Raw genomic sequence first — 23,542 nt, 5'->3', positions numbered from 1 at the left:
CGGGTGTTGCTCGCCGCAGTGTCCGGGAGATTAATCTTTGATTCCTGGAGACTCCAGGGCAATCCTGGCGGGTTGGCAACCCACTAGATTGCAGGCAAGCGATCAGGATGAACGAGCGTGCGGTTAAAAAGGAGGAAGCAGAGGAATTGTGCGCGGCACGGGTGGCTAACAATGAATCATCGCACTTGTCACAGTACGTCTGAAGTTAATGAACATGCCTATTGTTTCAAGAGGCTGAGCTGATTGATGTAGCTGGTAGATTAGAAATTGAGACCCTCCAGGCAAGAAAGATTGAAAGAAAGACTTGCATTTGTATAGCGCCTTTCACAACCTCAGGACTCCCGAAGCGCTTCACAGCCATTGAAGTACTTTTTAATTGTAGTCATTGTTGTAATGTAGGCAACGCGGCAGCCAATTTGCGCACAAACAGCAATGTGATAATGACCAGACAATCTGTTTCAAAGATGTTGATTGAGGGATAAATGTTGGCCAGGACACCAGGGAGAACTCCCCTGCTCTTCTTCGAAATAGTGCCCTGGGATCTTTTACATCCAGCTGAGAGAGCAGACGGGGCCTCGGTTTAACGTCTCATCCGAAAGACGGTACCTCCGACAGTGTAGCACTCCCTCAGCACTGTACTGGAGTGTCAGCCTAGATTTTTGTGCTCCAGTCTCTGGAGTGGGACTTGAACCCACAACCTTCTGACTCAGAGGCGAGGGTGCTACCAACTGAGCCACAGCAAGAAGGTTATTGATTTGGAGTCCATAAATAATGAAAGGCCCAATTCATTAATTACCTATTGATTGTAAATTGTTTATTTTACAAGATGTGTCTAATATTGAGTTAGTTTCTTCTTTTCATTGGGCCTGCTGCTATAGGGGGATTGATGTCATTGGATCGTAGAACATGGGTGGCAACGCCAAAGATGACACGCATTAAGGATTGATGCTGACTGATGATGCGGTCATCAGCAGCTGAACGTGAGCTGGCTTTGAGATAATAGTTTTGTGGACTTTACTACAAGAAGTGGGGGAACGGCAGGTACTACAGAGGGAAGAAAAGTCAAGAGACATTTGGCATTGTGTAGAAGACAGCAACAACAACTTGTATTTATATAGCGCCTTTAACGTAGTAAAACTTCCCAAGGCGTTTCACAGGAACGTCATCAGACATAATTTGACACCGAGCCACATAAGGAGATATTAGGACAGGTGACCAAAAGCTCGGCCAAAGAGGTAGGTTTTAAGAAAAGAGTGTCAGCTGTGGCTCGGTGGGTAGCACACTTGCCTCTGAGTCAGAAGGTTGTGGGTTCAAGTCCCACTCCAGGGACTTGAGCACAAAAATCTAGGCTGACACTCCAGTGCAGTGCTGAGGGAGTGCTGCACTGTCGGAGGTGCTGTCGTTCGGATGCGACGTTAAACCGAGGCCCCGTCTACTCTCTCAGGTGGACGTAAAAGATCCCACGGCACTATTTCGAAGGAGTTCTCCCCGGTGTCCTGGCCCATATTTATCCCTCAACCACATAACAAAAACAGATTATCTGGTCATTATCACGTTGCTGGTTCTGGGAGCTTGCTGGTGGTCGTGAAAGGTGCTATAGAAATGCAAGTCTTTCTTTAAAGGAGGAGAGAGAGGCAGAGAGGATTAGGGAGGGAATTCCAGAGCTTCAGCAGTGGAACTTCCCAAAAAAATCTTTATTTAAGGGTTTTGAAGAAATACATCATAATACATCACAAACCAATCATGAAGATCAGCAATCAATCAGAGCGTGGTGGAAATGGAGGAAGAGACAGCTGAAGAGTAACCGGTTTCAAATTAAAATGAGTGAATTGAGAAGTGTCTGCAATCTCTCGAGGTCTCCCTACAATCCCTGCTCCCCAGTGGGAGGGTCAGGGCCACCACTCCAATCTCCAGCTTCCCCTCTCAGTGAATCAGCTGTGCCAGAGGGGAATGAAGGGAATAAAAAGACAAATAAGAAATGTTCTCGAATTTATCGTTGCTTAAGCGTTGAAGGGCTTTAAAAAAAAAAAAAAAAAATCTTTCCAATTTCACTTAACTTCCCAAGTTTTGGGACTTGGGAAAGCGCAAAGATGTTGTGATGGTAACAGTAAGCTGATGGGCTTCACTAATTGATTCTCTGTTTTTGTTCCAGGTATGTACAGGTGATGTTTGTGTTTGCATTCTCTGAAGAAGGGCCTGTAAGTATTCCACAGTGTGTATGAATCACTTCCAGTCAGAACTTCTGAAACAAAAGTGCTTGATTTCTCTCGTGCCTGTTTAGCCTGGATATGTTGGTACCAAATGATTTGAATTAAAATGGCGCGTTATTCCTTTAAGGATGTAACATGATAGTTTGCGTATCTCATAATATTCACGGATTTGAATTTGATCTTTGAGGTTGACCCATTGGCCTTGATGTATGGATTGGTCTAACAAACGTTGGTCTCTGGCTTTTTGGTTTGTGTTCTTTTGGCAGGGGGAGAACGCTAGGGGGCTCGATACACAGTAGCTAATACAAAATCTGCCTGTCTCGGTCTTGAAAATTTCAATTCCCCCCCCCCATGCCAGCATCCACAGCCTTTTGAGGGAGAGAATTCCACATTTCCACTGCCCTTTTGTGTGGCAAAGTGCTCCCTGATTTCCCTTCTGAACGGCCTAGCTCTAATTTTATGCTGACGTGCCCACGTTGTGGAGTGGGGCTCGCCCGGTGTTGCTCTTCCAGGACACATCGCAGTCTGACGCAGGAAAGTTGTTCTCCTGATGATCCCATCAACCCTGAGCAGTAAAATGGTGCGGTTGTGCTCCAAGGTAAGCCGATTCTTGGGAGCTAGAAACTTGAACGGGGGGCCAGTAATCATTAACAATGACACAACAGCAACATGGGTGACCTCCGATCAATATTCTTAAAGGCTACGCTGCGTGGGCCTACACACCATCAACTGAGCACAAAAGATTGATACTAAAATAGGAACAAGATTGCTCCTATGTTAAAATAGCATGCGGGATCCTTGGTAACTTGATAACTTAACCGTCAAGGCTATATTGATCCCAATAAATGAAGTAGGCGACCACTGTGTTTTTAAAAGCATCAATACAGTACAATTCAATTTATAGTACAAACCTATTGGTACAGGAAACTCTTTTTTTTTATCCGGCACCGACGGGACTGGCGTGTTGCCGGTTGATCAAAATTTCCGGATGAGGGAGAGGGTTATCTACCAAGGCTATTTTTAACAAAGAAAAATTAAAAAATCAAGAAATGTGCAGTGTACAGTAATTGGGTACTCACCTGCAGAATGTTGTGTTAAATGGATGGTGGAAGATGCTTGATTAAGTACAGTACTGCCAGTTGAGGGCAATGCAATGCAATGACTACCAGCAGCGTGGGAGACGCACACTACCCCTGTAAAATGGCGGATCGGAAGAGACTACCGGCAGCGCGGGAGAGTCAGACTCCTGTTACAGGGGTATTGAGGTGTTCCGACTTCCCACAAGAAGCCGAGTAGTGGCAGTTTGGAGAACTACCCCCACTGACTCACTCGGCCACCGCGGGAGACTCGGACTCGGCAACTTTGCCGGTTATTGAGGTGTTGTTTTCGGAGCGAGAATTTTGCCGGTTAATAGAGAATTCCGGATATTTAGGTGCCGTTTAAACGAGAGTTTCCTGTACAATTGTAAATAGAGGCATAGAGTACAAAATAGTAAGGAAGTTCTGCTAAACCTTTATAAATCACTGGTTAGACTTTGGCTAGAGTATTGTGTCCAATTCTGGGCACCACACTTTGGAAAGGATGTCAAGGCCTTGGAGAGGGTGCAGAGGAGATTTACTAGAATGGTACCAGGGATGAGGGAATTCAGTTACGTGGAGTCCGTAGAGAAGCTGGGATTGTTCTCCTTAGAGCAAAGAAGGTTTAAGGGGAGATTTAATAGAGGTGTTCAAAATTCTGAGGGGTTTTGATAGAGTAAATAAGGAGAAACTGTTTCCATTGGCAGGAGGGTCGGTAACCAGAGGACACAGATTTAAGATCATTGGCAAAAAGCCAGGGGGAAAATGAGGCAAGAATTTTTTACGCAGCGAGTTGTTGTGATCTGGAATGCGCTGTCTGAAAGGCTGGTGGAAGCAGATTCAATAGTAACTTTCAAAAGGGAATTGGATATATACTTAAAAAGGAAAAATTTGCAGGGCTACGGGGAAAGAGCAGAGGGGAGTGGGTCTAATTGGACAGCTCTTTCTGAGAGCCGGCACAGGAACGATGGGCCGAATGGCCTCCTGCTGTGCTGTGTGATTCTAGGGATCATTTTGAATAAGGCACTATGCCTGAAGTCAGCTTGGATTGGACATCGCTTTTTCCCACAGCATACCCATACTGCTGAAGATCTCAATTTAAAACAATCAATGGAGGTGAAACTTTACTATGTTTAGCAACAACCTGAACATTCATTTCTCATGATTTCAAAAGCATTGCAAAAAAAGTCAACCTTCTTTCTCATGTTTGCACGTACAGCAACCAGTGCTTGGACCAGTCATTTGCCTATGTTAGCTTTAGAAGCACTGGATTATTTACTTACAGCGCACGGCAGAAGATAAAGGATCACTCCAGGTAATGTCGCTCTAAACTGCCCTCCCCATATTCTCCTCGCCACTTCTGTTGTTTGATCACTTGCAGCCAGTGTTCCCTTTAAGCTGCGCAGGCCGCGCAGCGCTCCAAAGGTCCCGCGCAGTGGGTGAGCCAGGCGGGCGCGTGGAATTTTGAATGGCTCACGCAGCCCGTTAAAGGGGCCGTGCGCGGACCGAAAGAGGAAAAGAAATGAGAGGGAACATTGCTTGTAACCGCACGGGCGCGCGAAACTCTGCACGTGCTCGGGAAAGCACTTCGGGGGAACTCTCGGGCAACTGTGCCCCGAGAGCTGTGCTCGGAACAGCAAAAGGCGCCTCTGGGTCGGCTAGTGTTGCACGGAGACCACCTCCGAATCACTTGTGAAAAATGCGAGCAGTTGCCATTCACGCCATGGCTGCACAGCAGGAAGACCGACTACTCGAGCCAGCCTGAAATCAAGTGAGAAGTACTGGTTTCTGTATTCGGGGAAGAGCACGTCGATTTAAAACCTGGTTCAGTTTCCAGCAGAAAATCACAGCTTTTGGTTAAGTATTTGCAGCCAGCCTGTCAAGATCCTGGGCCTAATGTACTGTAATGTACTCTGGATATATTCTGGTTTGTGAGAGCATCAATCACACGCCCTTCAGTGGCTGTACTTTTAGTATTGCGCAGACTAAAATAGAACACATGATTGCATAGCTAAATTGAAATAGGCCAACAGACTGTTTACAAAGTATTTAACAGAATTTAAAAGATTTGCTTTTACTCACCTCTCGGCTCTGCATTTGGTTTCTTGCTTGCTGACGTAGTGAGGAAGTGCCTGAGACTTCCTCTTTGAGGGTGTTGCTTGCTCAGTGGAACAGCCGGGCTAACTGTTCTCTCAGCCGCTTCAGCGAAGGGAGGCCTGTTTATTCAGAGACAAATTCCATCAGTTTCGTTTCCAACACGAAAGCTGCTTTTTGAATAAACTCGATTGGTGTCCTTTTCTTAAGAGCACACATTGGCCTGGCCGGCCGCGGTTTGCTTGCTCCCCTGTCCAGCAAGTGCACACACACAGGTTCTGTTTGGAGTGAGGTCTCGCACGCACAAGTTTTTACTTTTCAACTTGTGTGCTTTATATATATTTTTTTGGACAAGAGTCTTGTGCATCTTCTGAAATCCTCTTGCGCTCAATAGCTCGGAGCTTCCTTTTACCTCGAGCCAGCCACTTCCTCTGGCAATATTAAAAGCCGCAGCATTTGGTTGGTGTGTTTGAGGGTCTGCTGCCCGGTGACAAAAAGTGCCGAATTACCTCACACACTCGAGCACGTTTCTGAGCCTAGGTTTGCCATTCGAGGGAGATGCCAAGTGATGCTGGGTTGCTTTCCAAGAGGGAATGAAGGAAGGATCAACGGAGGGGGGGGGGCGGTGAAGGGGTGGGGAGGTTCTATTCTGAGCTGACATTGCACACATTTTCGTGGTCAGTAACAGGCGAGATTGGGTGTAATTTGCCTTTTCCTATTTCAGCCCAGAAAATACATTACAGTACACTTAAAAAAAAAAAAAAAAATTTTAATCTGATCTAGCTGTGCATAATTGTGCTTTCGCGTTCCTAATGACTTATTTTTGGGAAAAAAAACAGAGAAAGGGTGGGTTGTTGTGGTGACTATCGTGATGTTTGCAATTTATCCAAAAATAGTATGTGGTCTACACTGCAATTTTCTTTTAATTGCACCGTGAAAGCGATGCCAATGTTTGGTCTTAATATTGCGCATTGGGATTCTTTTGAAAATACAGAAACCCCTTAGTTGCAACATCAGGTCTGCATTTTGTCTCCAATAATTCTTTCAGTTCTTGAAGAGTTAAAGGAAGAGGGAGTTTCCTCAGTAGGATTGATTCCAAGACCCAGTCTGTATCCTGATTGCAGATTTGGTGCAGGAAAAAGAAACATTCTGAGAGAACATAAGAAATAGGAGCAGGAGTCGGCCATTCGGCCCCTCGAGCCTGCCCCACCATCGACCTCAACTCTACCTTCCCGCACTATCCCCATATCCCTTGATTCCCCTGGAGACCAAAAATCTATCGATGTCAGTCTTGAATATACTCAAAGACTCAGCATTCACAGCCCTCTGGGGCAGAGAATTCCAAAGATTCACAACCCTCTGAGCGAAGAAATTCCTCCTAATCTCAGTCTTGTCCTGAGACTGTGCCCCCCTAGCTCTAGACTCTCCAGCCAGGGGAAACAACCTCTCAGCATCTACCCTGTCAATCCCCCTCAGAATGTTTCAATGAGATCACCTCTCATTTGTCTAAACTCCAGAGAGTATCGGCCCAATCTACTCAATCTCTCCTCATAGGACAGCCCTCTCATACCAGGAATCAATCTAGTGAAGCTTTGTTGCGCCACCACTAATGTAAGTATATCCTTCCTCAGATAAGGAGACCATATCTGTGCACAGGACTCCAGGCGTGGTCTCGCCAATCCTGTACAATTGTAGCAAGACTTCCTTCCTCTCGTACTCCAACCCCCTTGCAATAAAGGCCAACATGCCTTTTGCCTTCCTGTATGAGGACACCTAAATCTCTCTCAACACATTGGTCTAAAGACTTGGGTAGGAATTTGGCACGTAACGTACAAGGCGAAGTTTGAAACTGCAATCAACAACAACAACTTGCATTTATATAGCACTTTTAACATCGTAAAACATTCCAAGACGCTTCACAGGAGCGTAATCAGACAAAAACTGACAGCGAGCCAATGACGAAGACATTAGGACAGGTGACCCAACGCTTGCTAAAATTGGTAGGTTTTAAGCAACATCTTAACGAGGGGGAGAGGTTTGGGGAGGCGGGGAGGTTTGGGGAGGCGGGGAGGTTTGGGGAGGCGGGGAGGTTTGGGGAGGCGGGGAGGTTTGGGGAGGCGGGGAGGTTTGGGGAGGCGGGGAGGTTTGGGGAGGCGGGGAGGTTTGGGGAGGCGGAGAGGTTTGGGGAGGCGGAGAGGTTTGGGGAGGCGGGGAGGTTTGGGGAGGTGGGGGGTTTGGGGAGGCGGGGAGGTTTGGGGAGGTGGGGGGGTTTGGGGAGGTTTGGGGAGGTGGAGAGGTTTGGGGAGGTGGAGAGGTTTGGGGAGGTGGAGAGGTTTGGGGAGGTGGGGGGGTTTGGGGAGGCGGAGAGGTTTGGGGAGGCGGAGAGGTTTGGGGCGGGGGAGAGGTGGGGAGGTTTGGGGAGGCGGAGAGGTTTGGGGAGGTGGGGGGGTTTGGGGAGGTGGAGAGGTTTGGGGAGGTTTGGGGAGGTGGGGAGGTTTGGGGAGGTGGGGAGGTTTGGGGAGGTGGAGAGGTTTGGGGAGGGAATTCCAGAGCTCCGGGCCTAGACGGCTGAAGGCACGGCCGCCAATGGGTGGGGCAAAGGAAGTGGAGGCCAGAGTTAAAGGGACATTAGTTTGCGATAGGAGGTGGTAGAGCCTGGGACTTAATAGATGACTGCAAGGGCTTTCAATCCCATCGATGACTGGCTAACTGTGGGCCAGCCCACTAGACAGAACATCACGTGGATAGTGCCCGAGAGGGCTGGAGAATTGTCTTGTAAAATGTGAGCATCGATTCACAGGAGGGCGGCTTCAAAAGCAGAAAACAATTGCTTAAATTCACTCAACTTGGGGGCTATTACAGTCTTGATGGAGAGAGGACCTTCCATCACCTTTGTCTCAGTTGAAATTGGGATGTGTGCACTCGGTGGGAAAGTGTAGTAGTGCAAGATACTGTAGCATCCAATCCTCGAAGGAATTGCTATTAGCCGGAACAGACTGTACCTGCTTGTGTCATGGTATTAGAAGTGAAAGAGTCAGGTTTAACTGCATGCAAACTAATAAAGCAACAGGACGTTGTATAGAGACACAGACAGGATACCGTATGCAGGTACAACACTAAGCTGTAGATGGAAAGGATGCTAACCTGAGATACCCACAAGTGTGGACTCTATTGTCTGTGGTTTTTAATATCGTTTTGTTAATGCAGTGTTGTCAACTGTATTACAGAAATGTTCTTGATCTGCTTGGAAAATTGAAAATGCTCGCATTACCTCGTGTAACAGGCAACCTGAACTCTAATGATGAAAGCTCAGCAAGAAAGTCTCCCAATAGGGCTGCTAGGCATCCTTCTCAATCAAGAGGGGGAAATGTCACAGAGATGAAAGAGATGGCTCTGCGTCCACCAGAGAGGCTGTAAGTCCGATAACCTGTATAAGATTCTGATTCTGGCTTCAGATACCAGAGGCGTTGCGTTGCTGCAGACCTTCTCAGGTCTTCGGTTACAGACTCTCTGTGCAGTGTCAGTATCTGCTTTCAACTAATTGCTTGGGGTGGTCGTTAATTAGCAGGCTAGCACCCGCCCCCCCCCACCCCCCCAGCTCAGGTTCCCTGACGTTGGTATTGGTTTGCTTTTGTTAGCTAATCAACCGAGCAAAGTGCTTATTGAAGCTTGAGCTAAGTCGTCAATGAATCTTGGGCTCCCTGTCTCTGTGACCTACTCCAGCACAACAATCCTCCGAGATCTCGGCGCTCCTCCAATTCTGGCCTCTTGCGCATTCGTGAGTTTCATCACTCCACCATTGGCAGCTGTGCCTTCAGCTGCCTCGGTCCTAAGCTCTGGAATTCCCTCCCTAAACCTCTCTACTTCTCTTTCCTCCTTTAAGACGCTCTTTAAGCCTACCTCTGTGACCAACCTGTCCTAATGACTCTTTATGGACCTGGGAGTTAATGTCATAGAGAGTCATAACGGCACAGAAGGAGGCCATTTGACCCATCGAGTCTGCACCAGCTCTCTGCAGAGCAATCCAGTCATTCCCCTGCTCTATCCCCGTATTCACCTGCTCTATCCCCGTAATGTGCATAGGTCCCTGAAGGTGGCAGGACATATTGAGAGAGTGCTCAACAAAGCATATGGGATCTTGGGTTTCATAAATAGAGGTATTGAGTACAAAAGTAGAGAAGTTATGCTGAACCTTTATAAAGCACTGGTTAGACCACAACTGGAGTATTGCATCCAGTTCTGGTCACCACAATTTAGGAAGGATGCGAAGGCCTTTGAGAGTTTGCAGAGGAGATTTACCAGAATGGTTCTGGGGTTGGGGGATCTTAGCTACAAGGACAGGTTGGAGAAGCTGGATTTGTTTTCATTAGAGCAAAGGAGGTTGAGGGGAGATTTGATAGAGGGACACAGATTTAAGGTTTTGGGCAAGAGATACAGGGGGGATGTGAGGAAAAACTTTTTTATGCAGCGAGTGGTGAGGACCTGGAATTCGCTGCCGACGGAAGTGGTGGAAGCGGAGACACTCGATGGTTTCAAGGGGAGACTGGATAGGCACTTGAGGGAAATAAACTTGCAGGGCTATGGGGATAGAGCGGGGGGAATGGGACTGACTGGATTGCTCTACAGAGAGCCGGCACGGACTCGATGGACTGAATGGCCTCCTTCTGTGTCATTATGACTCTATGTGGCTCGGTGCCAGATCCTGTGAAGCACCTTGGGACATTTTACTACGTTAAAGGCGCTATATAAATGTAAGTTGTTGTTGGGTTCAAACAATTTTAGTCACACCCTGTGAGGACTGAGGGGGCTTCCGAGAGAGACTGGCACCAAAACTCCTGAGGATCGTAGATGTATCCCAGGATCTGTCCGAGGACAGTGATGGCCAAGGCATCGTGACGTTTGGCACCCGAACAGGGACCCTCAGAGAAAGAAAGAGGGATGAAATAGTTTGCTATTCTCAGAGTGACTGAAAGTAATAAAGGAGCTCACTTTATCTCTGGAATAACCATCGGAACATGGGAAGCACTGGGACTTAAACCCTTGCTGCATCTAGAAAGCTCAGGAAAAATAGAGCGTGTTAACAGACTAATTAAGGACACCCTGAGAAAGGCATGTTTAGGACAAAAGAGAAAATGGGATGAGAAATTCCCATGGACACTAATGAGTTTAAGAACTAGGATGTCAGTAAAGCACAGGCTTTACACCCCATCAACTGTTCTATGGAACAGCAATGGACACCCCATCAACACGAGCCTCTGGTTTCCACCTGCAGGGACCAACAAAAGTTGAGAAGCTGTTAGCAGAAGAACAGGCAAGACAGGTTTGATTACGGCGCAATCTAAATTAGGCCCAAGAGAGAAGGAAGGATGGATACACAGAATGGTGCAAATTGAGCGCAGAGCAGCAATTAAGACGTTAGTAGTAGACTAGTTGAAGCCAACCCCAAGAGATGGGAAAGGGACCTGGAGGAAAACTCAAACCAGACTGGAGAATCCAATCCCTTTTTTATGATTTGGAAACGCAGTGGTAAAACAGACTTGGGTACAGGTTGAGACCACCTAGCATTGGGATTGCTCACACTCTGAAGGATAAAGCTCCTAAAACTGTCCTAAACTAGTTACATAAGAAATAGGAGCAGGAGTAGGCCATACGGCCCCTCGAGCCTGCTCCGCCATTCAGTAATATCATCAAATCAAATCAAATCAACTTTTATTGTCATTGTTAGTGCACAAGTGCAGTACAACGAAATGTACGCTTGCGACTCCCGAGAGTGTACATTTAGATTAAGACATTTAAACATTCAACATACATTTGGCTTGTAATACATTAACATAAACATAACCATAATAAAGTGCATTGGCAGATGTGCAGGCTTTAGAGTTTATTTGTGGAGTTCAGTAGGATGACAGCCCTGGGAAAGAAGCTTTTCCTAAATCTGGTCGTACGGGTGCGAATGCATCTGTAGCGTCTCCCAGATGGCAGGAGGGCGAACAGACTGTGGCTGGGGTGGGTAGGGTCTTTGATGATGGACCGTGACCTCCGTAAACAGCGTTTCTGGTATATGTGCTCTATGGTCGGTAGCCGGGTGCCGGTAATGCGTTGGGCAGTTTTGACTACCCACTGCAGGGCTTTCCGGTCATAGTAGCTACAGCTGCCATACCATACTGTGATACAGTTCGTCAGGATGCTCTCTATTGTGCAGCGGTAAAAGTTAGAGAGGATCAGGGGTGACAGGTTACATCCCTTCAGCCTCCTTAGGAAATATAGGCGCTGCTGGGCCTTCTTCACCAGAGAGGAGGTATTGAGGGACCAGGAGAGGTCTTCTGTGATGTGGACTCCGAGGAACTTAAAGCTGTCCACCCTTTCCACCACAGCCCCATTGATGTGGATGGGGGTGTGACTTCCGCCTTTAGACTTCCTGAAGTCCACAATGATTTTATTGACCTCACAACGACCTCAACTCCACTTTCTCGCCCGATCTCCATATCCCTTGATTCCCCTCGAGTCCAAAAACCTATCGATCTCAGCCTTGAATATACTCAAAGACTCAGCATGCACAGCCCTCTGGGGCAGAGAATTCCAAAGATTCACAACCCTCTGAGTGAAGAAATTCCTCCTCATCTCAGCCTTAAATGGCCGACCCCTTATCCTGAGACTATGCCCCTAGTTCTAGACACTCCAGCCAGGGGAAACAACCTCTCAATATCTACCCTGTCAATCCCCTTCAGAATCTTGTACGTTTCAATGAGATCACCTCTCATTCTTCTAAACTCCAGAGAGTATAGGCCCATTCTACACAATCTCTCATCATAGGACAGCCCTCTCATCCCAGGAATCAATCTAGTGAACCTTCATTGCACCGCCTCCAAGGCAAGTATATCCTTCCTTAGATAAGGAGACCAAAACTGTGCACAGTACTCCAGGTGTGGTCTCACCAAGGCCCTGTACAATTGTAGCAAGACTTCCTTACTCTTATACTCCAACCCCCTTGCAATAAAGGCCAACATGCCATTTGCCTTCCTTATTGCTTGCTGTACCTGCATGCTAGCTTTCTGTGTTTCTTGCACGAGGACACCCAAATCTCTCTGAACACCAACATTTAAAAGTTTCTCACCATTTAAAAAATATTCAGTTTTTCTATTCTTCCTACCAAAGTGAATAACCTCACATTTCCCGACATTATACTCCATCTGCCACCTTACTGCCCACTCACTTAGTCTATCGATATCCCTTTGCAGACTCTCTGGGCTGGGTTTTGTCAATGGGGATGTGATGGAGGCGGGACTCCCACTTTTTGGGTTGTAGTCCCGCCTCCATCGACTTGTGGCCAACCCACGCTATTTTCCCTTGATTGACCTTGTTAAGTCCGCCCAGCGGGCTCAGGAGGCCAATTAAGGGACACCTGGTTATTGGTGACGTCAGTGATTGACATTTCATCTGTCAAGAGCTTTTGACAGATGAAAAATCAGTGTTTGACAGCTCGGTGAAGCTGTCAAACACTGACAACCTGTCTTCTAACTTGAGTCCTACTACTCAGACTCAGTTAGAGATCTCTCCAGACCAGAAAGCAGAGGCTGCAGCTTTTGACAGTTCAGCGGCCATTCTGCTTTCTGTGCCGGCGAATTGAGGGACTCCCGAGAACTGAAGGGAGGAAGCCTGCAGGAGAAAGTAAAAGTAGGTAAAACTTATTAAAACACTTTACACTTACCTCACACACTTACCTCTGCACACATGCACCCATCACTCACCTGCACAACGGACATCTCGACCCCTCCAACCCCTGCAGACCGAGGGTCCGCCTCGCTAACTTGGCTTGGTTCGGAGCCGTCGGGAAGGCCCACACTTCAGGGCTAAAAACTGCCAGTTAACTACCTGTTAACAGGCAGTTAATTGGCACTAATCTCCTTCCCACCTCGGGGAGGTGGCTCCCAGCACAGGTCGGATACCCGCCTCCTGGGACATTGGCATGGAGGTGGGTTGGGGGCAGGATGGGTTCCTGCCCCCCGATTCTGCAATGTTCCCACCACTCCCGCCTCCAAACCCACCTCCTCGGGGCTTGGAAAATCGAGCCCCATGTTTCCATCCGTTTGCTTATATCACAAGTTACCAATACCATGGGTGCACTGATTGAGGATTCACCCATCAATGAGGCGACTGTTAGCTTTGCACTTTGCATATATATATCACCATTCGTTCATTGTCGCTGGGTTAAAATCCTGGAACTCCCTCCCTAACAGCACTGTGGGAGTACCTTCACCACACGGACTGCAACAGTTCAAGAAGGCGGCTCACCACCACCTTCTCAAGGGCAACTAGGGATGGGCAATAAATGCTGGTCTTACCAGCACCCCGTGAACGAATAAAAAACAAGTAGCTGTCTGGTTTCAAGTGGTTTGTGGAATATATCCTATTTCAGGAGGTGGTGGTTTTCGAATGAGTATTTTCAAAGAAGCTCTCTAGACTCAACCTGCAAAAGGACAACTGCTGCAAACTGAGTCTGGCAGACATACAGAGGTCTTGAGACTGTTTAGTTTAAGTTTCAAGTGCCATTTACATTCAGGGTTTCATCCAGACACCAACATTCACCCTTCCAAACCCCACTCGCCAACAGTGGCACACTTGTGACATGTAATATGTACACATTATGTAACGACTGCACTCCTGGCCGGCCTCCCACATTCTACCCTCCATAAACTTGAGGTCATCTAAAACAAGACCCGTTCACCCATCACCCCTGTGCTCGCTGACCTAAATTGACTCCCGGTTAAGCAACGCCTTGATTTTAAAATTCTCATCCTTGTTTTCAAATCCCTCCATGGCCTCACTCCTCCCTATCTTTGTAAACTCCTCCAGCCCCACAACCCCCACCGCACCCCCCCCCCCCCCCCCCCCGAGATATCTGCACTTCTCCAATTCTAGCCTCTTGTTCATCCCCGATTTTCATCGCTCCACCATTGGCGGCCGTGCCTTCAGCTGCCTGGGATTCCCTCCCTAAACCTCTCCGCCTCTCTTTCCTCCTTTAAGACGCTCTTGAAAACCTACCTCTTTGACCAAGCCCCGTAATATCTCCCGATGTGGTTCGGTGTCACATTTTGTTTGATAATACTCCTGTGAAGCGCCTTGGGACGTTTTACTACGTTAAAGGCGCTTTAGAAATACAAGTTGTTGTTGTTGGTGTTGACTATGTCACTTTAGGCTAGTGATAGTAAATTGCCCTTGTTTTTTACGGGGCCACTCTTGATTATCGCGAACGGCACTCTGCGACTAGCAGACTTACCAACATTCCTTCAACGAGATGGCTATCGTCTGCCTTCCTGCTTCAGCATCGAATGTGCTAGAAATCTCTGGTATTTGTGTGACTGTCTCTTGGTCTCTGCCTCTCTTTCCTGCCACGCCGGGCCCTCCCCTTCCACTCTGGTGCAATCAATAGTATGCTACGGAGCACAGCTATCCCACTACTGATACAGGCAATGAAAGTGGAAGCCTTTGGCACAGTTCTTGCAGAGCCAGGTCTGTTCCTATTGGGATAGCAAAATACTGCGGATGCTGGAAATCCGAAATAACAACAGAAAACGCTGGAAAAACTCAGCAGGCCAGGCAACATCCATGGAGAGAGAAACAGAGTTAACGTTTCAGGTCGAAGACCTTTCTGATGAAAGGTCTTCGACCTGAAAGGTTAACTGTTTCTCTCTCCACAGATGTTGCCTGGCCTGTTCCTATTGGGCTTACCCAGTGGAGAAAGAGCCCTCATGGCAACCCGTAAGCTAGTAGTACTCCCAGTTACAACATGCATTTATATAGCACCCTCCACGTGGTAACCGTCTGTAACGAGGGAGGAAAGAAAATAGGTATTGATAAAGTAACGGCGAGGCACGAAGGGAGAATTTAGGAGGCGGACGTCTTTAAAAAGTAGGTTGAAAAGCTGGTGGTATAAATCTCATCATCATAAAGAAACTACTCATGAAATAACACTGGACGGCCAGCTGGTGGCGCCGTCCAAGGAGTATAAATACTCGGGCGTGGGCCCAGCTTGCCAGTGACATTTTGTAAGACAAGGAACTAGTGAAGTACAACTAGACCTCCATGTTCTGAAACAAGTTGATTAAAGCCTTGCTTTATACTCAAACCAAGTGCGTAGTGAGTTTTATTACGCCAGATGGGTTTTGAGAAAGTGTTTAAAGGAAGAGGAGGAGGGGTTTCGGGAGGGAGCTCCGGAGAGCAAGGGTTGAGACATCTCCACAGGGCGATTAAAACTGGGTTCGTCGGAAACACAAAATCAGAAGCTATCATGGATTCTCCTCCGACTGAGCCACCAAAAGCCTCGGGCAAGAAACCAACTCTGTGAGACCCCCCTCTCTCTCCACACCGCCCCCCATACCAAGGGTAAGTGGGACCCTTGCAATCTCCCTGACCTGGCTGAGCCTGTGGGACGCCACCAAATTACCCTGGGCCCACCAAAGCACGTGGTTCCCAGCATCCGTGTTCCCGCGAATTTTTTCTTTTGCGGGGGGGGGGGGGGGCGCGTGCGGCCCATTCAAATTACTGCGCGCACACGCGGCCTCTGCCATTAGAATGCCGTTGCACTGGCTGCGTGGAACCTGCCGATTGCTGTGTGGCCATGCAGCTTAAGGGGAACATTGCCCAGCATTGCGCTTAACTGTAGCAGGAGCTTTACCGCGACATTACCTTCTGTTGAAAGTACCGTGTAACAAAACTACAGTCACTCCACAGAATGCATATTTGTTTTTATAAATAAACTCTCGAGTTAATCGTTTCAATAGAGGACTTTCGCTGCCGCTATGAATCCATACCCACAAAGGAAATAACTCTGTAATGAAAGAGAGAGGGATAAAGGAGGGAAAATAAATATATTGTCACTTGGTTATCCCTTGGATACGACATTCCCGCACTGGTACCCTGCAGGTACAGTTGAATGTTACTATAATAGATCTGTTGCTGTATCCTATCCTATATTATGTCCTGCTCATTCATCCCTTCAGTCCTTGCTTACCTAAATTAGCTCTCTGTCTTTCCCCCCCCCCCTTTCCACCTATGCCTCATGTTTAAAAGTCTCATCATTAAATCCCTCCTTACCCTCGCCCCAACCACCTCCGTCGCTACATCTCTGATGAACTCTCCGCTCCATGGACCCTTTGCCTCTCGAGTATCCCACCCCTTCCCTTGGCCCACCATTGGAGGCAGAGCCTTTAGCTGCCTTACTCTCTGCAGTGACCTCTCTTAAGACTGCTCTCCTCTCCACCTCTTCCTCCTCCCTTCAAAACCTGCTCAAAATCTGATCTCTTTGACTAAGCTTTTTGCAACCCCCTTTCCTAATCTCCCCTTTTCTGGCTGGGTGTCTGTTTTTCATAAGCCTCTTGTGCAATGCATTGGGTGTTTTTTTTTACCTTAAAGGCACTGTATAAATAGAAGCTGTTGCAGGTGCATAAGAGATTTAGCAGAGTGAGGTAAGAATGTGACGTTCTTTAGCAGAACAAGATGGCTCTCGTTCATTGCAATTAGCTTGTTCATTTTATCTTGTAGCTTTTTATAAAACATCACTTCCACTGACATCCTCTTAAAGGCGGCGATTCATTTCATCAGTGTTACCAATTACATAAAGTTGGACTCTTGGCCTTTGGAGAGCTGCTGAGCGAGCACCAGTTTAAGGAGGTCGGATTTTCACTCTAGGTTTCTGTTCACCTGAAGAGTGAAAGAAAGAACTTTCATTATATAGCACCATCCACGACCTCAGGACGGCCCAAAGCGCTTCACAGCCTGTGCAGTACCTTTGAACCGTTGAGCTGTAGGAAACGCAGCAGCTAATTTGCGCGCAGCAAGGTCCCACAAACAGCACTGTGATAATGACCACATCATCTGTTTTAGTGGTGTTGGTTGAGGGATAAACATTGGCCAGGACACCGGGGAGAATGCCCGCTGCTCTTCTTTCGAATATTTTACGTCCATCTGAGAGAGCAGACGGGGCCTCGGTTTAACGTCTCATCCGGAAGACGGCACCTCCGACAGTGCGGCACTCCCTCAGCACTGCGCCGGAGTGTCAGCCTGGATTATGTGCTCAAGTCTCTGGAGTGGGACCTTGAACCCGCAACCTTCTGACTCTGAGGCAAGAGTGCTGCGCTCTGAGCCACGGCTGTCAACCCAGTTCCTGCCACACCCGGGAAGCTAATTTCCTGACAGGATATCAGAACGCAGCAGTTTAAGTTGTTGGCTATTTTAGTGGTACTGTAAATGTATTACAGTGGCTTCTTTATGTGCCTGCACACAGCGCAAAAAAAAAATCTTAAAATGTTAACAAAATAGACAATCGGCTGGGGATATTGGGGGTACAGCACTTATCATTGGTTAAGACTTCATACCAATAGACTGTAGAAAGAGGTTCAATAATACATAACAGTGGAACACACAGCTTACTGTATCAGAAATACTTCATACCTTCTTCTCCAACTTCCCCCCCACCCCACAACATCCACACCTCCTCACTTGGCCTGGGGTAATATTATCAGGCCATAAATCTCTCTTTCGAGACACGGTCAATACTTCGCTTTCCCTTGGCAGTTTACATAGTGTATGAGGAGATCACCCACGGCAACCTCTCTCTCCACTGGGACTGGCCAACTCCCCTTCGAGGGGATACCGTTAATCAGAGATTTGAACTGACTTTTGCAGGAATTGAGTAACATGTCGGAGCCCCTCATGTTTTAAAACGAATCAGTCCAGCTGTACCAATCCAAGAATGCAGTTTCAAATGTCAGCTATTAGTCAGCTGAATTGAAGGCTTCGTATTTACTGCAAACGGGCTTGCTTCAGTTAGAGTATGTTGAAATTCAGACACCGAACGTGTTTTTTTTTTTTAACAATGTATTGAGGAAATTGTTACGATGGCATCTGAGAAAGTGTTACTCAACTAAAGTGCGACAACAAATCATTAACCATTAGCATCACTGCACATATGGTGAAACGCTCGTTAAACGTTTACAAGGTTGGTTGGAGGTACTTAAATTTGTGGTTATTCTTCTGAGCTCACCTTCAAGGTACAAGGCACCATGTAAACTATGTCAGTTTTTTGTCTGACTACGCGCCTTGGGATGTTTTACTATGTGTTATATAAATGCAAGTATCGGGCATGCGGATGATGTGACCCGTCCATCGGAGCTGATCGAGCGTGGTCAAAGCTTCGATGCTGGGGATGTTGGCCTGAGTGAGAACACTGACGTTGGTGCGCCTATCCTGCCAATGGATTTGCAGGATCTTGCGGAGGCAGCGTTGGTGGTACCTCTCCAGTGCTTTGAGGTGCCTGCTGTACATGGTCCATGTCTCTGAAGCATACAGGAGGGCGGGTATCACTGCTTCTCTGTAGACCACGAGCTTAGTGCCGGGTTTGAGGTCCTGTTCTTCAAACACTCTCTTCCTCAGACGATACGAGACTCCCAAAACAAGCGTTCTACTCTGAGCTCTGACACGGCAAGAGAGCCCCAGGTGGGCAGAGGAAACGCTTCAAGGACACCTTCAAAGCCACCTTAAAGTGCAGCATCCCCACTAACACCTGGGAATCCCTGGCCCAAGACCGCACAAAGTGGAGGAGAAGCATCCGGGAAGGCGCCGAACACCTCGAGTCTCTTCGCCGGGAGCAAGCGGAAGCCAAGCGCAAACAGCGGAAGGAGCGCACGTCAACCCAAGCACCCCACCCACCCGCCCCTTCAACCACCGTCTGCCCCACCTGTGACAGAGACTGTAGGTCCCACATTGGACTCATCAGTCACCTGAGAACTCATTTTAGTGTGGAAGCAAGTCATCCTCAGTTCCGAGGGACTGCCTGAGAAGAAGAAGATAAATGCAAGTCATTGTTGTTGAGAAGAAAAGATTGGAAGGGAATAAAGCACACAAAAAGAATTAAAACGGATGTGTGAGTAGGACTGCAGGCTCGATCTACCTGGCCCGTTTTATGTACAGGCTCCCAAATCTCACCATGTTGGATAAATTATTGGGGTTTAGCACATATGTTGACTTACGTGTGTCCGATATCTTTCATACCAGCTGCACTCCCATATATTGCAGCGTGTATAGGCAGTGCTGTTTTGCAAGTACCTGCCGTCCCATTAAGGCCTATTAAAGAGGCACTGTCTTAATCACAGGGTAGAGAGAACTGTCAAGTATCATTCTCATTGCAATATTGGACAGCGTGATGACATTTTCGTGGTGCATTACCACCCAAATGATACAGAAGTCCTAGGCAAACACAGAAAACAGTCTGCCAGACGCTTCAACAAAGATCGTGTCCCTTGGGTGTGTGAGGCAATCGAACAGACATGCACAGCAATGCCCCTATTGTGTATGTGTGGGATTTCTCCAATTGGAATGACTGCTATGCTTTATTCTTATTCATGAACTCAGTGATGTCAAAACGTAATTACTATTCCTTCAAAAGAAATTGTATCCGATATGTACTTATATGGATCGTGAATTTGTTTTTTTATTTAATATTTTTACCCCCCCCCCCAATTTCCTCCCCTGCTCTCCTGAAGACGTTAACTCCCTCACTGGGCTAAGGTTCCATGGACCCTGGATCCCTTCCAGTACCTTACCCCTGTGATAATTATTCACGTGTGACCCTTGACGAGAGCGCTGGGAAACAGCCCAACTGTGGAAGACTTCGACCTCGGCACATTCCACCATTCACACATGCCCGCTTCCAGTGGAGTTTCTGTACAGCGATCAGGAATGGGAACACACACACACAATAGGTGCATTGCTGTGCATGTCCGTTCAATTTGGAAAGTTATCTCAACAGACCACTGTACGTCCCATTTGGACGGACACAGTCCTTTTGTTCCGTTGAAGTGTCTGGCAAACTCTTTTTTTCTGTGTTTGCTAAAGACTGCAGCATCGCTTGAGTGAAATGTTTCATCCTCTGACCCAGGGGAGCTGCAGCCATCGCAACTACCTTGACAAAGATCGGCTAAGTCAGTACAGGCATCTAACCTAGGGACCTTGCTCTGTACAATTCAGAGATGGGCACTTATCTCTAAGGCATTTGAACGGCTTGTATTTACTTTTAACTGTCAGCCTGTGGCTCAGTGGGCAGCACTCTCGCCTCTGAGTCAGAAGGTTGTGGGTTCAAGTCCCCACTCCAGAGATTTGAGCACAAAAATCTAGGCTGACACATTACTGTTGGGAGGTGAAGTCTTTCAGATGAGACGTTAAACCGAGGGTGGATGTATAAGATCCCATGGCAGTATTTGAAGACGAGCAGGGGAGTTCTCCTAGTGTGCTGGCCAATATTTATCCCTCAACCAGCTTCACTTAAAACAGATTATCTGGTCATTTATCACATTACTGTTTGTGGGAGCTTGCTGTGTGCAGATTGGCTGCCGCGTTTCTTAGACCACAACAGTGACTGCACTTTTAAAAGAACTTCATTGGCTGTGAAGCGCTTTGGGACATCCTGAGGTTGTAAATGCAATCCTTTCTGTTAATTGTATTCAAGTGGTGTATAGCAATTGGGTCTTTATTGTATTCAGGATTTGGGTGGTAATTGGGGACTCTCTTGCTCTTTATATATCTATATATAGTGTGAGTAGGCTGGGGAAGGGTTGCAAGCTTATCCTGGGGGTGCACAGTATATAATGTGTGTCACTGTAAATAAAGGCTTGTAAGCAACTAAAGATTAGGCGGGGTACGGTCGAGTCGTGGTTAGGGTACTGGGTCAGTTGGCCTGGACTAATGATCCAGGCATGAGTTCAAATCCCATCACGGCAGCTGGGGAATTTAAATTCAGTTCATTAAATAAATCTGGAATAGAAAGCTAGTATGGTGACCATAAAACTACCGGATTGTCATAAAAACCCATCTGGCTCACTAATGTCCTTTAGGGAAGGAAATCTGCTGTCCTTACCCGGTCTGGCCTGTTAAATCCGTGAATCTTGATGTATGGTGTCCTTCAAGAAATAGACAGAGACTGCAGAGGAACAATCAACAGGTGTTTACTGGATGAGGGTTACTCTAAAACTAACAGTACAGATCCCTACTCAGGGTTTATATACAGGTGTGGTCACTGCCGGTACTACAGTATACAGGAGCTGTAAAAAGTAGTTCTCCCCTTAAAGGTACATACACTACAATTCCTCCCCTTTTAGATTAACTACCATAACATTCATTTAACAATTAACACTTTTAACATGCAACATTAACTGAAAATAGTCCATTTATAAATTCAGTCTTTGGGGCGGCTTCCTGATCCTTTCTGGATAGCGCCTTTCCTGAGTGTCTTGCTCTTGGTGTGGAGGCGATTCTGGCCCCCTGTCGTCGGTTGGTTCATCAGCTTCCGATGCTGCTGTTTCTGGGGTAGATGCTACCTGTATATCGGGTTCATCACCAGGTACGCGAGACATGGGGTTGACTCGTTCCTGTGACTCTAGGATCTGGTCGACATGGCGCCTCACAATGTTCTCCCCAACATCCACTGCGTACATTAGTGGCCCCTGCCGTGTGCATATCGTTCCTGGTTGCCATTTCTCTGTTCGGTAGTCGCGGGCCAAGACTGGTTGCCCTACATTGAAGCTCCTTGTCGGCTTCTCATTGATGTGCTGGAATTGCTTATTCTCAACATCTCTTCGTACATTTGGTCTGAGCAAATCCAGACGAGAGCTCAACCTTCGGTTAAAGAACATCATGGCTGGGGTCTGGTTGGTGACTGCAGGCTAACAGGAAATTGTCCACCTTATGCTGCAGTGGAATGTCGTCATCGCACATGGCCCTTACTGCCTTTTTAAAGGTTTGTACGAACCTCTCAGCCAATCCATTTGTGGCTGGATGATACGGGGCGGATGTGTAATGCCTTACCCCATTCCTTTTCATAAATTTCCAAAACTCTTCAGACACAAACTGTGGTCCGTTATCAGAGCAAATCTGCTCTGGCAAGCCGTTCCTGGCAAATATGGTCCGTAGGACTGCAATCGTTTTCTCCGTGGTGGTGGAGGACATTTTGATCACCTCAGGCCATTTCGAGTGCGCATCCACGGCTATTAAAAACATTGAGTCCATGAATGGACCAGCAAAATCAATATGCACCTGTTGCCATGGAGAGGAGGGCCACTCCCATGGGTGTAGAGGGGCATGTGGTGGTGCATTTTGGACCTTCTGGCATCCTGAGCAGCTCTTTGTCAGGTCCTCGATTTGCTGATCGATCCCCAACCACCACACAGAAGCCCTAGCAAGGCTTTTCATTTTCACCCCTCCCAGATGGCCTTCGTGAAGCTCATTGAGCACTCTCTCCCATAACTTGGGTGGAATTACCACTCGGGATCCACACGTCAAGGTCCCCTGGCATACTGACAGCTGTTCTCTTCTGGATGAGAATGCTGGCAACAGTGAGTCACCATGTGTTGGCCATCCCTTCACCGTCAAGTCGTATACCCGAGACAGTGTCGGGTCATTTCGGGTCTCCTTCTCTATATCCGCGTTAGTTACTGGCAAGCGTTCAATTATAGTCGAATAAAATATTTCGACAGGGTCCACTGCTGGTGCTTCCTCCGCCGTTATATATAACGTTCACCCTTAGTTTTCCTTTGGGGTAGACTTTTTGCCCCGTGTACGTCTTCAAGACAATCTCTATCTCTCAAGGGTATATGTGAGAATAGCTGCTTGTAGTCCCTTCGGTTTATGACTGTTAGGGCTGATCCTGTGTCCAATTCCATTTTCACTTGGACTCCGTCTATCTTGAGCGTGACCCAGATAGTTTGGTGATCCTCCATTTTGATTACATTATGTAGTTTCAGACAACCCAGCTCCTTGCTTCCGGAGTCTGTATCACTTTTCTGTTCGTCTGAACTACTCTCAGTCACCTTATGTACCTTTTTGTACTTCTCCTGTGGAGATTTCTTGCTGCTGGTTTCCTTTCCCGACCTGCAGACTCTTGCTATGTGTCATACTTTTCCACACTGTCTGCACACTTGGTCCTTGAACCAACAATCCTTATAGTCGTGTGTTGTTCTGCCGCAGCGATAACACTTCACTGCTCCATATGACATTTCATTTGTGCCATATTCTTGCGGTCTCCATTGTATCTCTGCAGCGCCCCGTGCAGCTGCTTCGTGTGATACTGCCATGCTGAAAGCCTTGTCCAGCGTAAGATCCTTTTCTGATAGG

The 23,542-nt window shown here is 47.4% G+C and overlaps 2 protein-coding genes across 2 annotated transcripts in view; one reads left to right on the top strand and one right to left on the bottom strand.

Moving 5' to 3' along the window:
- The window catches only part of LOC147110347 (uncharacterized), a 31,893-nt gene extending 24,455 nt beyond the window's left edge, over positions 1–7,438 (bottom strand). Inside the window, exon 1 of the mRNA XM_086000263.1 lies at positions 5,369–7,438. The gene's annotated coding sequence lies outside the window, so the exon portion shown is untranslated. The remainder of the gene's footprint in view (positions 1–5,368) is intronic.
- The window catches only part of chlsn (cholesin), a 437,761-nt gene that overhangs the window by 168,099 nt on the left and 246,120 nt on the right, over positions 1–23,542 (top strand). The window lies entirely within an intron of this gene.

This window comes from Somniosus microcephalus, chromosome 11 (assembly GCF_052327205.1).
Source record: "Somniosus microcephalus isolate GS21.2 chromosome 11, FLI_Smic_1.0, whole genome shotgun sequence".
Classification (NCBI taxonomy): Eukaryota; Metazoa; Chordata; class Chondrichthyes; order Squaliformes; family Somniosidae; genus Somniosus; species Somniosus microcephalus.
The sequence above is the reverse complement of the archived record's forward strand: the minus strand, read 5'-3'. Positions and strand labels throughout refer to the sequence as shown.